This window comes from Silene latifolia, chromosome 9, assembly GCF_048544455.1.
Source record: "Silene latifolia isolate original U9 population chromosome 9, ASM4854445v1, whole genome shotgun sequence".
NCBI lineage: Eukaryota > Viridiplantae > Streptophyta > Magnoliopsida > Caryophyllales > Caryophyllaceae > Silene > Silene latifolia.
Window position 1 is genome coordinate 10,069,102 of NC_133534.1, and position 16,174 is coordinate 10,085,275.

Genomic DNA, 16,174 nt, shown 5'->3' on the forward strand with positions numbered 1-16,174 from the left:
CCGTTTAGGTCATGAGAGTAGTTCTCCTTACGTGGTATGTCATGTCAAAACGCATAAGTATGGAGCTCGTTCCTTACCGTAGAAGTGTAGATGTGCATATTGAGACAATTTTGTTCAATAAAGTAACCTCACAATAGCCAAATAAGCTTTTGTTATGCCCTTGAGTCAATCATTTCCTTTTGTTAACCCATTTTGAGCCTAAGCCTTATCGTTTCTATTGCCAACAAATTAACTACATCCCATAAACAACTCACCTTGGTTGAGTAGTTCGTCATTGTGGTTCTTTCGTGGAGTATATTTGGGTTGAAATTTTGACTTATTTTGAGGTGTATGATCTTAATGCCACATGAGTGAAGTGCAACTTTGGCTACTTTTGTCTAATAAGAGGTGAACAAGTCGTGAAAAAAAAAAAAAAAAAAAAAAAAAAATGCAAGAAAGAAAATCAAAGAAAAAAAAATGCAAGAAAGAAAATCAAATAGAAAAAGAAAAAAATGAAGAAGAAAATCAAATAGAAAAGGAGAAAAATGAAATGAAAAAGCAAAAAGAAAAGAATGTATATTTTTGTCTCAAATAAAGAGTTGGTAATTTGCAAATTTGAGTTTGTTTTGAAGAAGAATTGAATGCTTTTTGAAAATGGCAATCTTGCCATATTTTGTGAAGGAATTCATTTGCATTGGTACAGTTTAGTGAATTGGTTAGATGTGGCGACTACTCGATCCGATAGCCTCACATGTCATAAAACGGTGCTTGCACCAACCCCTTTTCACCGAACCCAAGCCCCATTACAACCCGGTTGTCTCTCTTGTATGTGCATCATTTGACATTTCTCTTGCGGATATTGGATATAGTACCATATTAGATTGCGGGCATGCTTCGCAAGTCGAGTTAGGAGAGTGACTTTGGTTACTTTTTGTCACAAAAATCACCCCGTTCTTTCATTTGAGTGACTAGTGAAACCCGTGAGAGTCGGTCTTTGGTCTCCTTTTGGTCAACGGTTTGATATGGAGTCGAATCTTGCGTGTGTCGTGTCATTCTTGGAAGTATAGCGAAGTACTTCCCCTTTCCCGCCTAGAATTTGTTTCTTTGGCATCCCGTGTTGTCAATTTTGGTTACTTGAGCTAGAATTAGGGAGTCGGCACCTTGGTAAGACCCAGAGACGACATCCTCCACTAATGACTCTCTTTGTTCGGTTTTTGAAAACCAAAACGGCCGCTCAGATGAGGAAAGCGGTTTGATTTTTGTGATGCATCATATATGTTGACTTGTGCTTAATTGAATGATTGCATCAAAATTTTCCGCAAGCCCCCACTTGCCTTGCATCGGGATGCATACCTCATTGTGTTTCGTTGTGAGTTGAAGGGACGGAGAAGGCCCGTTAATTGCCTTTCATCGGATATTAGTAGTCTAGATAATACTTTTATATTACGGGTCTTAGTTTATTTAATGAGCTTACTCGAGGACGAGTAAGGTTTAAGTGTGGGGAGGTTTGATGAATAGCATTTTAGTCACTTTTTACCCCGCATTTATATCTTATTCCGACTCGATTTTGTGTTCTTAATTGTCTAATAAGCTCATTTATTTACTAATTTATAATAATTAGTCGTATTAGTTATATTTAATAATTAGTCGGTTTTATATAATATTAGTATTATTAACATTATTTTATTATTATATTAATTTAATGTGTAGGGAAGGCGGAATAATAAAGAGGGATTCGAGTCAAGCGCAATTTGAGACGGAAATTAAGGAACAAATTGGATCGAGACGGAAACAAGACGGGTCAAGGTAGAGTCAAAGGAAGGTGATGGAAAGAACCACATAAGCAAAGTCAACTCCTGACTTTAGGAACAGAGCAACAACCTTTCGTCCCTGCACTCCATCACCATTAACAACCCATCACCATTAACAACCCAACACCATTTCGTTTTCTGCTATTCACCATCACCTTCATCATTCATTAACATCATTCTTCTTCATCATCAATTCATCACCTCGCATTAAACCATCATCAAACCACCATTTCAGCAGCCGCAATTCGCCATCTCCATTAAAACACCTTCACCACCATTATTCAACACCTCCTCCATAAGCTCACCTCCATTCCTTCATCCTCCTTCTTCATTAATTCGCATTCCATCAACCACCATGGACATTGTCTCCGTGTTCAGATTCGAACTCGGGATCGAAACCGAGCTTTTATGAAGCTTCGTGCTCCATGCCGGTGCCCCGGCAGTCGACTCCATCAACCGGCAGAACACACCCAATTTGTTCTCCTTTTTTGTGATGGCCTCGCTACCGGTATAGGGACCGGCAGCCGTCTAGCCGGCAAAACGCACCAAATCAACATTCTCGCATCAAATTGTGCTCTATGCGGTGCCCCGGCTTGCCGACAATGCCGCATAACGCACACCCATCCTTTTTCTGCTCTTTCTTCAATGGCCTCGCTGCCGGCATCAAGCCCGGCCGCCGGTGGACCGGCAAAGCACCTCTGCTGCGTTTTACTCGTGTTTCCCTTCCCCTTTTTCCTTTTTTTCTTTTGTTTTTGAATTGATTTGTCTGGGATGTAATTTGTGTCGATGAGTTTGGTAGTTAGGATTAGAGTCATTATTATTATTATTATTATTATTATTATTATTATTATTAGTGTCATAATTATTAGTAGTAATTAGTATAAAAAGACTACCCCTTTACTTACATTAGCTACCACATGATTACTACCCTTAGAAATTAGAATAGAAATTAGATTAGTTCATCCTTCTCTCTCAATATTGTAGAACCCTAATATTTACTCTCTCCTTTTCATTCAATAAAATTTGCAATCTTTCTTTAATTATTAGTTTAATTCTTCCTTTGTTTATGCAAGTTCTTCATCCCTCATTAGTATACAATTAGTATTTTGGGTTGTATTTGAAGATTAGAAGAAATTCATTCTTCCATTATTATCCAAGATTGTTACTTTCCTCTTTGTTGGTACAATTCTCATCTTTTGTTTACATTATTTTCATTTGTTTACATTTCATATGTTGTTTAATTGTTATTCATCAAAAGTATTAGTCTTTATCATGTTTGCAATGTTTACTTGTATTTTGTTGGAATTTGTTGGTAATTTCTCACCCATGAACATGAGTGAGTAGTCTTATCTAAGGTCATAGGGGGAATTTGGGTAATTAAGGGGATGAATTTGGGTTGTTAACCTTTTGAATTGGGTGATTATGTGGTTTCTACTCTTAATGCATTTGAAGTGTTTGTGGAAATGCCTCAATGAAAATTGGACATTTCATTAACATGTTTGGCTTACCTTGGTGCATTGTGCTATTAGATAGTTTTAGAAGTGCTTATAGATGAGTTTTAATGAAAGTTAGAACCTCTCTTTGATGCATTCGATCCGTCTTGGTGCTCATGCTATTGGGTAGTCTCTATGCTTAATTTGTATTTAGTTCATCTCGATCAAGTGACAACTTATTGAGGAGCTTAAGGTGACTAAGAAATTAGTCTTAAACCCTTGACCACTATTATTACCCTTCTCTTGTTAGACCTTGTTTCTCCCCCTAATTGCCCTTTGTGAACCCAAAGACCTTAGCCTTCCATCAATTGAATACAATTCCATTTAGTTTAATTTAACTTGTTTGCATCTTAGTTTTAGATAAATCAACATCTTATTTTTATTTGGCTAAACTAAAGACTTAAACAAACCTAGTATCTAACCCCCGCCATCTTCGTGTTCGACACCCGAATAAATACTACTTTTATTTGGTTTTATAAATTGTTTTTGATTGGGAAGTGACGGCAAATCCCTACATCATGTAGTCATCCATGGTTTACATGTAGTATAAGTGAAAAAAATAAGTGAATATAAAATTAGGAGATCCGGATCTGATCCTACACCGCCGCTCAATACCTTAGTGAATTAAGGATAAGGATAAGCGGAGCGAAAAGAGTTTTCCATGAGATGGGAAATGAAACCTATTAGCCCCACTTGAAATAATTCTCAAATAACTATTTTACGTCTTGTATCACAATTTCAATTCAAACATGGGTTTGATTTACAGGCCACGCCCCGCTTTGATTTGTGTACTAATAAACGCGTGTCAGAGATTTGGCAAGCATTGACGTTATAATGCGTTGTGATGAAATATGGAGCTCAAATTTTGTGTTTGTGCCTTATTGTGCTGTTATTAGGGTTTGCATTACTAGAATTCTATGAGAATGATTTGTTCTGGAAATTTGGTTATACTGAGTAGTTAATAAACTAACTAGTTTTATTACCCGTGAAATTCACGGGTCTAGCAATGTTGGGACGTTAGATTATTAATGTGTTATGCAAGCCCATATTTGCGATCGCACTGAAAACTGAGGACAAAAAAGTCTTGTAAGAAAAAAAAAATCTATTAATCAATACATATATTTGTATAAAGCCACAAATATTGTTAAGTTTATTAGTATTTTGCCACGATTATTGTTATTATTCTTGTTGTCTTTGATTTTTTTTAAGTCTTTTTTTTATTATAGTCCCTCCATTCCAGTCATTTGTTTTATTTTATTATTTTTTCATTAAAAACATTTGAGTTACGTAATTAATTCAACCAATTTTTTTTTTTTTAAATAGAAATTTTTATATTTTTATTTGCGAACTATAATTTAATGTAGATTAGTCGATTAACATTGTATTGAAAGAATATGGTTCAAGGACGGATATCAAGTTTTTGTTCAACTAAAATCTTCTCTTGCCTACACATTTCCCATGTAGTTTTTTTTTAACACACTATGTTAATATAATGAGAAGACAAATGAACCATCACCTACAAAAATAGAATAAGAAACAAACATATATTTAACGATAATTCAATTAATCTTGTAAGAGGATTTACATAAAGATAATATAAAATAATTCTACCACAAAGCGATATTAGTGGATAAATTTTAAAAAACTGTGCCTTTTACAATAAGATTATATAAATTACACAAACAAAACTCGTAGAACATACCTTATTTATAACGTAATTAACTGCAAAATCCAACTTTGCAATAATAAGAAAATTATACCATTCCCTCTCCAAAAATAAATCAAGGTGATAAATACAAATTGACATAAATAAAAGTTATTTAAACAATACCAAATAAAACACAAATCTTATGTATGATATAAATTTATTTATTTTCACAAATGCAAATGATTAATAAAAATTATATGCACTAGAAAGTTTCAATAACATATGAATATGCCAAAAGGTTAAAAAAGAGGGTAAAAATAAAAGTGCTTATTTTAAAGACTCTATTTATATTAACTTAGCATCAAATAAGGGGTTAGATTTTAGGAGGAGAAATGAATCATCAAAAAGGAAAAGGAAAAGGAAAAGGAAGAGCTAAAGAGAAAATGAAGAGTTAGTGATAAATGCATAATTTACATACTTTTATCCCTCATTTTAGCTCGGTTTTTATTGTTCATCATACTTTAATTAGTATATATTTGAGCTAATATTGTGTTCTAGGTGTATTGTTGTGTTTGTTACGTTTTTATAGGAACATAAGCATTTAGAGGCTTTTTCCTATAATTTTATACACCATGTTCACTAAGCTAATCAAGACCAGGTGTTGGACTAAGCATGAACCATTGGAATGGGTTTTGCATGGAGAAATTGATGGATCAAATATGTGTAATGTAAATGTTGCCAACAATCAAAGTCAAAGCCTAATGTTCAAGTCCAAGTCAAGGTGGAAAGCATAAGATTCCAACATGCTTAGGATACTTTTTGGAAGCTCTAAAGATGATAGATGAAGCATTTGCCCGAGTGCATTAAGGATCATTTATCACAAACATTATTGGATTCCCTGGAGCATTAAACCAGAATTGTTTACGTTTTCTCTTCCTCTCCTATAAATAGGAGAGGTATTCCAAGGCTTAGGGCATCTAATTTTCACGTCTCATTTTACTTTACAATAGCTTTAAGCATTATATTTCTCTCATTAGTTTTCTCATTAGTTTTCAATATTGTTAAGCATTTAGTTCTCAAACATTTGGTTATTTATACATTCAAGCTTTTGGTTCTACTTTGTTCTTCCTTGCAAGTTCTATTTCCATTCGGTAATTCTAATTCTAGCTTGTTTAATTTACGTTTCTATTGTAGTTATCATATAGTTTTCATCATTAGTCCTTTTATACCACATAGTTTAATTTTATATTATATGTCTTACCATTTAGTTTACATCATTTTCATTATCATGTTTATCATTTCTCTTAATATAGTTTACAATTTACACCCTAACATGAGTAGCTAAATCTCTTAGTCTAAGGGCTAGAGGAGCCATGCATAAAATAAATATGTAACATGATAAAATAGGTTAATAATAATATTGTTCAAATTGCTTCTATCGCATGCTTGTGCCACAACGTTTAATCTTTGTTTAAGGCCTTATTCAATCGATTAAGTTTGTTCATTCGTTCTATAAGTCGAGAGGCACGGAATTGAATTAGACTAAACATGTATAGTAAGACGACCTAGTCATGGACGAGAGTTTTTCTAGGACTCAGTCTATGGTTGACACTAATATCGTAAGGTGGGTGTCTCTAAGCCTAAGCAATTGACAATGTTATTAGTACCGAATTTATCATAATCATATGTTTACCTTTGCATGTGTGACCCGAACCCATTAGACTCCATTTTATTATATAATTTACATTACAACCTTTGTTAATCATTAAACAACCAAACTAAAAACGAAATCGACCTTGATAAGAATCTCTCCATAGCATTTCACAACGTAATTCCCGTTTTCTTGTGGTTCGACCCATATTACTACATTTATTTGTGTTTAGGAAATTTATCTTTGCATAGGTACACGACAAGCCTATCTGTTAGAGATGAATAAGGAGTCATAAACGTGATAATAAGTATTCTATCTTAATTATATGAATGAATATTATTAATTAGTCACATATTATCAAATGAAAGTTTCTTAGTGATTCTACATTGTCGCATGTCTTATACATATGGTCAAGGTAGCTTTTTTATATTAGTGTATAGATATGACATGTAGATTATGATAGGTAATTTAGCGTGCCTTTAAGTTAGATATATAGATTTTGTATTTAGATTATAGAGTTATTGATTTTACATACACAAAAATGGAGCAAGGATAAATGTAATGTAAAAGGTTTGCATGAGAGTGGTTTATAAATTATCTTATGAAATTAAAATAAGACATATAGTTGATGGTTAATAGTTTGGCTTACTTTTTAATTATATTTATAGATTATTATTATTATTATTATTATTATTATTATTATTATTAAATCCACTTTGCATGAGAGTGATTTAAAAATTATCCTATGAAATTAAAATTATCTAAATTTAGTTTTTTTACCATTAATTACGAGAGTAACTTTTAAATGTGGAATTGGTAATTTTTTTTTCTCATGTGTACTATTATGCTAGTATTTCCACGTTGACTATATTTTACCACGTCACAATAAATTGTTGCCATGTCACATTTGTCTACGTGGCGTTTAATGTCTAGCCTTTTAATAATATTTATAGAAGTGATGAGATTGTAAATTAGGTTATAATAGCTTGTTTTATAATTGTGCGTTAGTCATCAGGACAATCTGGTAAAAATAATTGTCAATTATGGTAAGAAAAGATATAGAATAAACAAATTAGTTCATCCTGAAAGAAATGGGAAGTTCATTGCATTATGAAGGCAGTAGTAATTTTAAACCTTCTTTTGAAGTGTGGCATATTATATGCTAATACATTTTGTTATTATCATTGTTGCTTACAGATTTTCAGTTTTCTCATTCTTCCTTTAGATGATAAATGTCCTCTTATAAGGAGCATCTCATGCTGGACCATTCTTCGTTTCAGCAGATTCATTAAAAGTCCAGATTTGAACAATGTTGTTTACTTGCATTACAAACAGGTTCGCAATTATAATTTCCTTTTAGTGTGAATTGTCATGTCTACAGTGTTGAGTATTGAAGTGGAAATTCTGTTCATTATAGGCTATAGGTTGTTGAGCATACTCGACAGTTGCTTCTGCATCAGAGTCCGAAGAAGACTCTGACGAAGAAGCTAACCCCTTCACTAATGAAACTGAGGTGAGTTTCTGGTATTGGTTTTTAGAGACTGAGACTTGAGTTACTTGCCATCAAGTTAACCTGGATATCTGAATGTGTGATTGCAGGATGATTTTTTGTCAACATTTATGTCGCAGGATTTGAAGCCTCGGTTCCACTCTTCATAATTGCATGGATCGGACGAAGTTGAGGATGATGTATGTTTCCAGCTGATGTTACTCTGTGTGCTTCTGAATTTTTATTTGTTTTTTGAATTTCATGATAGATTTGTCATTTTAGTACTTGTTGTTTCACTAGAGTTTTATATAGTTCACCTTCACTTCTTACATACTCATCATTCCTTGATGTGGAACTTGCAGGATGACATCGTTAGTGTGTGAAATCTACGTATATACAGTGCATCTGCTTTAGATGTTCTCTCTAATATGTTTGGGGATGAAATTCTTCCTACACTAATGCCTTTAATTCAGGCAGGGCCGCCCCAGAGCTATCGGGGGCCCTGTGCGAGCTTCCAAGTTGGGCCCCCAAATATTACAATAAGAAAATATAACATGTTACATACAAAAATTGTTTCTAGTGGTTCACCATTATAGAAGTTCACTTCAAAAAAAGTGTTTCCAATAGTTCATACAAAATATCTTAATAATAAAGTCAATTCACCATTACAAAACTTCACTTAAAAATTAAGGCTCTTTTTGTACTCGATGAAGCAAAGTCATCAATTATTTCTTCGTAACTAAATTTTTCCAAAAGATTATTCTCGATAGTTATCATCGTTAATCCATTGAGTCGATCTTGAGACATTGTAGATCGCAAATACGATTTCAGCAACTTGAGCTTTGAAAAGCTTCGTTCAGCAGATGCGACGGTGACCGGAATCGTCAACAAAATCCTGTAAGCTGTCATTGCATTAGGAAAAACAGTCACCAACTTTTTTCATCAATTTAATTATCTCAAGAGGACCCATCTTTTCCTTAGGAATGAACTCTTTAAAAAATTTCAGATCCAAATACAATGAATGACCATCAACATCAGATTCATCTTTACTTTTAAGTGCATTCTCAAGGTTAATGCAACAAGACTCTAACATTGAATCATCGACAGAGCACAACTTGTCAGTGGAGAACATAAACCCGAATATATTTTCATATTATTTGTATTGTTCAAACCTTTTTTTTGAGTGAAGATATTGCTTGATCAATAAGATAAAAAAAATAATTAATCCTAAACGATTCTTCCTCGGATATTCGCGATGAATCATCTGAGCTCTCATCAAACTGTTTTTTCCTTCGGATTTCACGTCTTTTAGGAAAGCAAGGATCAATATTCATATCATTAGCTATTTGTTTGGCAGTGTCGAGAGCTTTAGAAAACCCATTTTCTCTATACTTCTCAAAAGTTGAAATTAATGCCTTCACTTGTAAAATAGCAATATCAATGAGCATATCTTTTCTTTACAAATGTTTACTAACCTCATTAACAAAGTATAATATTTCATACCAAATAACTATTGACACAATAAACTTAAAATTACCATTTTTTTTTTATAATAGCAAAACATGTTGGATTGGGCCCTAAATTTTTGGGGGCCCTGTGCGGCTGTCCAGGTTGCACACCCACAGAGCCGACCCTGAATTCAGGTAGATTAGACTGATATTGCTCCTTTATTTCATTTTATTTCTTGCCCTTAGTCCTTTTAGGACATACCGTTTTACGCTGTAGCTAGATATGCACTCTAGAGTATCTGAATTACAAATTGGGACACGTGATTCTTTCTACTATTGAATCATAATCCATGGGACTTCAGGATTTCCATGTTTTGTCTGAATTTTAATAGTTTATTGTATGTTATTTCCATCGTGGGTCATTCAAAAATAGTGAATGCACGCAGTCATCCTATCTCAGACTTCTGTATAGTTCCCCGTCATTCTATTATTATTTGGGATGCCTATATGAAATAGAATTATGACTTTACAGCACCTGAGTTCTCAAACTGGTCTGGTAGTGGTTAGAGGTTAAGCAAGGTTGGAGACTTTATGTGACATTCATCTAGCAAAGACCATGTACAACCAACTGCTGACAAGAGCATTAGGTACTACACCAGGGATCCAGGGTTTGATTTTCTTAACAACTTGATTAAGTGGCATTTGCTAGTTAGACTATTTTAATGGTTTGTGATGTGTGATAAAAATTTTGTTAGTTAGTCAGTGGAAGGTTGGCCTAACTGAAATGTTGTGCTCCTGATTAATGTTTTAGACCTTCAAAATTGGGTACCATGACATTATTGATTTATTGGCATCTTAAATGATACCCTTTTCTGGTCTTTTTTTTTCTTTTCTTTTTTTCCATTTTTTTGGTTTTACTTTTATCCCATTATTGTAGCCATTTTGGCTAAGACTATTACACTTAATGTTATATGGATGTTGTGCCTACTCTTTTTTTTTTTGGTTCAACGAAGCGCGCACTTAGTCGCATTACAATAGGGGGAGGAGGAATCGAACCTGAGACCTATTGTCCAGGATACCTCCTTGTTAACCACTAGACTAAGACATCTTCGGTATGTTGTGCCTACTCTGAAACAAGTTTTTTGCTTCTTACTGACAGGTCTGTTCAGCTTGTTGAAGTGAAGCCCGCAATCCTTGAGGTTATTATTCCACTTTTATGAATTCCCAATAAACACTCTTTAGTTCTCCATTATCTTTGTTTATTAGGGATTTAGTGCTGGAATAGTTTGATACTATATTCTCTTCCATGGACAATTTAATACAAAGTGTATGATCACTGTGTTGCCATGTTATATTTGCAGTCTCATTTGAGGAACCTCATAGAGTACATGCTGCAAGTCAACAAGGATGCTGATGAAGAAATGACACTTGAAGCTTGTGAGTTTTGGTAAGCTACCGTTAGTGGCTTGTGAGCGTTTCCCACCTCCCGATTAACATGTCTTTTCATGTATAATTTTTTCATAAAGGCGGTTTTGCTAGCTGGTGTAAGGCCCTAATGAGAGTTGGCTTGTGTTATTAAGTCGCTGTATTTCATTTTTTAAAGTTTTGATAAATGTCATTTTGTTGAGGTGATATGCACCATCATGTGAGAAGTATCTAGTAATTAATATTTATGCCCGTTCGTAATTCTCCTCTAATGTATGCTACTTAGAGTTGGATGCGTCTGCATTAATTACCAGTTTACCACAATATGTGCTTTAATTTTCTCTTTGAACCACACTACAGGGATTCACATTTTTCTTATTCTATTAAACTTATTTTGGTGCAGGTCTGCATACTGTGATGCGCATGCAGTTGCCGCCTGAGAAATTGCATGAGTTTTTGCCACACCTTATTCCTGTAAGCCTTCATCCACCTTAACTTTCCATATTAGTTTGAGAAGGTGCAAGGTGACGAGGTGCAAAGACGATACGAACGCACGTGCCTCATGGGCATGAGCCGCATTGATTATCAAAGGAACATTTATATTTTCAAATAACTTCTTTTGCAACAATACTCTCGATTTTGTTTTTAAACAGGGCTCACATGAATTTATAAGAGGAACTCAAGCATTAGGAGGACAAGAGAAGGGTACAATAGAAGAATTTGAAAAAAATAAAATATTTAATAGTAATGTGCCTTGGCTGCGCTTCACGTGCCTTGGCTATTAGCAGATTGTTAGTTTTCTCATTCCTCCATTAGATGATAAATGTCCTCTTATAAGGAGCATTTTATGCTGGACCCTTATTCGTTTCAGCAGATTCATCGAAAGTCCAGATTTGAACAATGTTGTTAACTTGCATTACAAACAGGTTCGCAATTATAATTTTCTTTTAGTGTGAACTATAATGTCTACAAGTGTTAAGTATTGAAGTGGAAATTCTGTTTATTGTAGGCTCTAGACTGCCGAGCCTACTCGACAATTGCTTGTGCATCAGAGTCCGAAAAAGACTATTGACGGAGAAGCTAACACCTTCACAATGGATATTGAGAAGCCAAAAACGTATCCTGAGGTACCCCTCGCACCTGTGTATTATTTCAAAGTTGTCAAATTTATAGCTTATTTTTGCTTTCACCTATTCTTTCAATGAATGTAAAACATTATTTTTGTTATAGTGGATAGATCTTGTGGAGGTAAGAAAGGGCATTCCAGTTGCCGCAAGGAGGAGGGTGATAATTTATTCTAACGCTAGCCGAGAGCGGTTTTGGGAGAACATTTATCAGATTTGCATGGGACATGTGGCGAGGGATGTAGTGACCCAAGAGGTGCTATGGTACGCCACTGATGTCTTCCGTCGCTTTCTGATAGAGGATATCAATGAGGGCGAGATGGTGGGCGAGCTGTTTAGCCGCTACATGGCCAGGTACTTTGGTGTGAAGAAGTTTATTATTTTGAATGATAATCAAACTGCCGTTGACGTCTTGAATATGCGCAACAAAACTGAAGTTTTAGCAAGTGGGTGAATATCTATGAGCGCTTTTGGTAGTTCAAAGATGGTGAGAAAAAAAAAAGATATTAAGGTGGTTTGCATATTTAGAAAGGATAACAAAGCTGTTGAATTATTATCTAAAGCTAATCGAGATGAGGGTGTTAATTGGAAGAGCAATGTTATGAAGTTTCTGATTCGAGTGGAAAAAGATAAGCGTAGAAGGAGGAAGAGTAATCAGAACTTGAAGATTGATATATGTTTCAACAGAAAGAAGGACTGCTGCTTATTCTTCCTTCCACCTTTTTTGTTGCAACTTGTTTCAAGTTCTGATTCCTCTTCTTCTTCCCACAAAAGTTATTGAGTTGCTGCTTATTCTTCCTTCCACCCTTTGTGTTGCAATTGGATTAGGTAGTTCATTTTTCAAGTTCTCATTCCTCTTTTTTCTTCTCACAAAAGCTCTTGGGCTGCTGCTTCACCTGAAGCTTGTTTCTTTGATTATTCCACCGTTTCAAAAAAAAAAAACGTGGCAATTTAAGAGGGAATTGTGGCAAAATATAGTACAATTATGACAAATTACGAAAAATTTGTGGTAAAATAATTATATTTGTAGAAGATGAATAATTATATATCTTTAGTGAGTATGCGGATACCTTAAGCTTGGATAATTTTGTTGTGATTAAGAATAATGATGAGATACTTTTAGGGGAGTCAGTCAGTTGTGAGAAATTGTAGAAAGGTGTGACTATTTTAATTGAGAAAGTTTTATTTTCTATGGATTTGACTGAATATTCTTTGGGTGTTTTAAAAATGATTTTGGGATGGATTGGTTGGGAAAGAATAGATGATTTATTGACTGCTATTAAAAGAAAATGTCTTTGAAGGGAATTAAGGGAATAAATGTGTTTTATAAGGGAATTGTGGTGAGACTTAAAGTGAAGACTTATAACAATAATTAGCTTGAAATCTTGTTTGAGTAGGGGTTATAAGATGTGAGGGATTTCTTTAATAATTTTTATGGATCATGTAAGAAAAATATATAGTCTGAGGTGATTGAGAAACATGGGAGTATAAAGACAGTGAGATTGATGCGTTGTGCGATAAAAAGGTAAGTCATGTGATGTAATGAGTGATATTGACATGAAATTTAAGGATGTATTAGCATAATATTTGGTCAGTTAGTAAGGTGAATACAGTGAATGTAATGGTGAGGAATTTAAAAGAACAAAATGTTTGTGAGTGAGATACGTTATAATATAATGGAAGAGAATAGTACCTAATGAACTTAAATTGTCTTATTGCCGAAGTATGGAGTTGAAGATAGTTGTCGTATGCTTAGAAATTTGGGTTATTATGAGGCAACTTTATGGCGTATCTTAATGATGAGGTTTGATAACTAAAGATGATATGTCGATAGTTATTTGGATTTTATGGTGGTAAAAGAGGATTAGATAGTACATGAATTTAAAATTGAATGATAAGTTCGATAAGCGAGAAAATAATTAAAGTATGTTTTAGGGAAAAACTATTACTCCGTATTATGAATTGTTGGGAATTAGTTAATGAGCAAAGAGAAAATAGTTGAGCCTTAAGGATTAAATAGTAAGAGTAATGATATGGGTTGATAGGTGGTTTAATACGAGTAAGGTGAATATAAGGGTTAATGTGACCATAAGGATTTTGACATTGATTGTTGTTTATGCATATGGTGTATTGAGATTAAAAAGGATAAAAATATTATTATTTGAAAGATTGACATTAATTGTATAAGAAAGTGTCATGAATATCTGAAATTGAGGAAAAGGGAGTATGAATGGAACTTAGTGCAAATGATGGTATGGACTATGTAGTAGAAATATAAGGAAGTACTAGATTGGTATATGAGTAGGAAGTCATTTAAGATTTGCGAGGTGGAATTAGAATAAAATTTTGGGGAGTTAAAGGATTTAGTATGAGACAATTAGGTAACCTACTTGAGGGTAGTGTGTACTTATTATGAAAGGTGAGGATTGTAATGAAATTTGAAGTGTTCGACTGGGGTTAATTTGTTGATTAGGGACCTACTTATGACATTTTACGATGTTTTGAGGGAATGGGGGACTTTAATAATGAGTTACATGGTGATTTGTGTGAGGAGATTTATGGGTTGTTGATGTATTTAGTAGTTGAGTGAGCCAATATAATGATTATTTTTGAAAAGTGATAGTGGATTAATATATCGATTATGTGAATAAAATATTTTGTAGAGGATGTTGATTTGGTCTGGTTCCGAGGGTTATTCTTGATGATTGAGTGTGAATGAGAGAACTATTCTATTATAAACATGTGGATCAGTGTTATGATATTATTATGGTTGTTCACTTTAAGCTTTTGGATTGTATGTGAGAGAGTCAGTATATCACAGGTGTAAGACATAAAGTATTGTAAACATGAGGGATTTGTTGGATTTTGCTATGGACTAGGTGTGTAGTTGGGGTAAGGAATAAGGGTATGGTATTAGTTGGGGTGGTGTAGTTTGCAAATGTTGTCGTATAGGATGTGTCGTACGGTTTGAGGAGTGCAAATTATGTTATATTCTTTTGTGTGTCGGCAGGCGGATACATGGAGTATTTAGGGAGAATATTTGGTTAAGGTATAAGCGAGTTGGTAGAGTCATGGGAAGAAGTCCGGAGGATCTTGGTGAGTGTTGTGTAGTCGTTGAGGTTACGCGGACATAACCATAATTTAAGAGGGAAGGATATCATAGTGCAAAAGTAGCATTACATTTTAGTTGTTATTCGGTTGTCTTAGTAAGTGTTGGTAAACATGATTAATTATATTGTAACATTAAGTGGACGGACTTAAGAATTTAGTTGTTGTAAGTGTTGGTGGTGCACCACGTAGATGTAGCCTATGTATATATTGGATGACCATGTAGCCTATGAGTATTTGAGATAGTATTGGATAAGAGATGGTAGAAGTAAGAACCTAATTTTGTGATGGGTTGGGAACTTCGGGACGAAACTCTTTTAAGGGAGATTGAATGTACTACTACCGAAATTAATGGTATAGTTGAGTAATATATGTAAGTAAGGTCATCATATGAGTTAGTGACAATAACATTTTGAACGGTGTGCATGATGTTAATTTTGACTGGTTGGTAGTATGCGCGAACTTCGAGGACGAAGTTCATTTTAAGGAGGGAAGACTGTAATACCCCTCATATTCTAAGGTTATGGGACCCTTGGTGTGTGTCTTACTATGAAAGACTAATAGAGAGCTTGCACAAATGTGTCATACTTGGGAATATGATCACTCGTTTTAGGGGCATTTTCAAACGGTCATATTTAGAGTTGTAGAGCTTATATGAAGGTGATTCAACTTGGAGGTGAAATTTTATTGTCTTAGCTTTCCAACGCATGGTCATAAGCTTGATTCTGTTAAGTAACCAAAAAATAGCAGTTGTTTGAAAATCAGTGCTCAAAGCTGAACTCGCTGAATGATGTTACACGCTAATGTATTTCTTAATTTCGCACCTTCTATAATAGTTCCTAATATCATAATATTATATTATTCCTATCGCAACTTATTATTAGTATTATTATTATTATCATCATCATCATCAATTTATTATTAATTAATCATCCTCATTATTGTTATTATTATGAGTATTATGGTTATTAAAATCGATAATATTCATATTAATATAA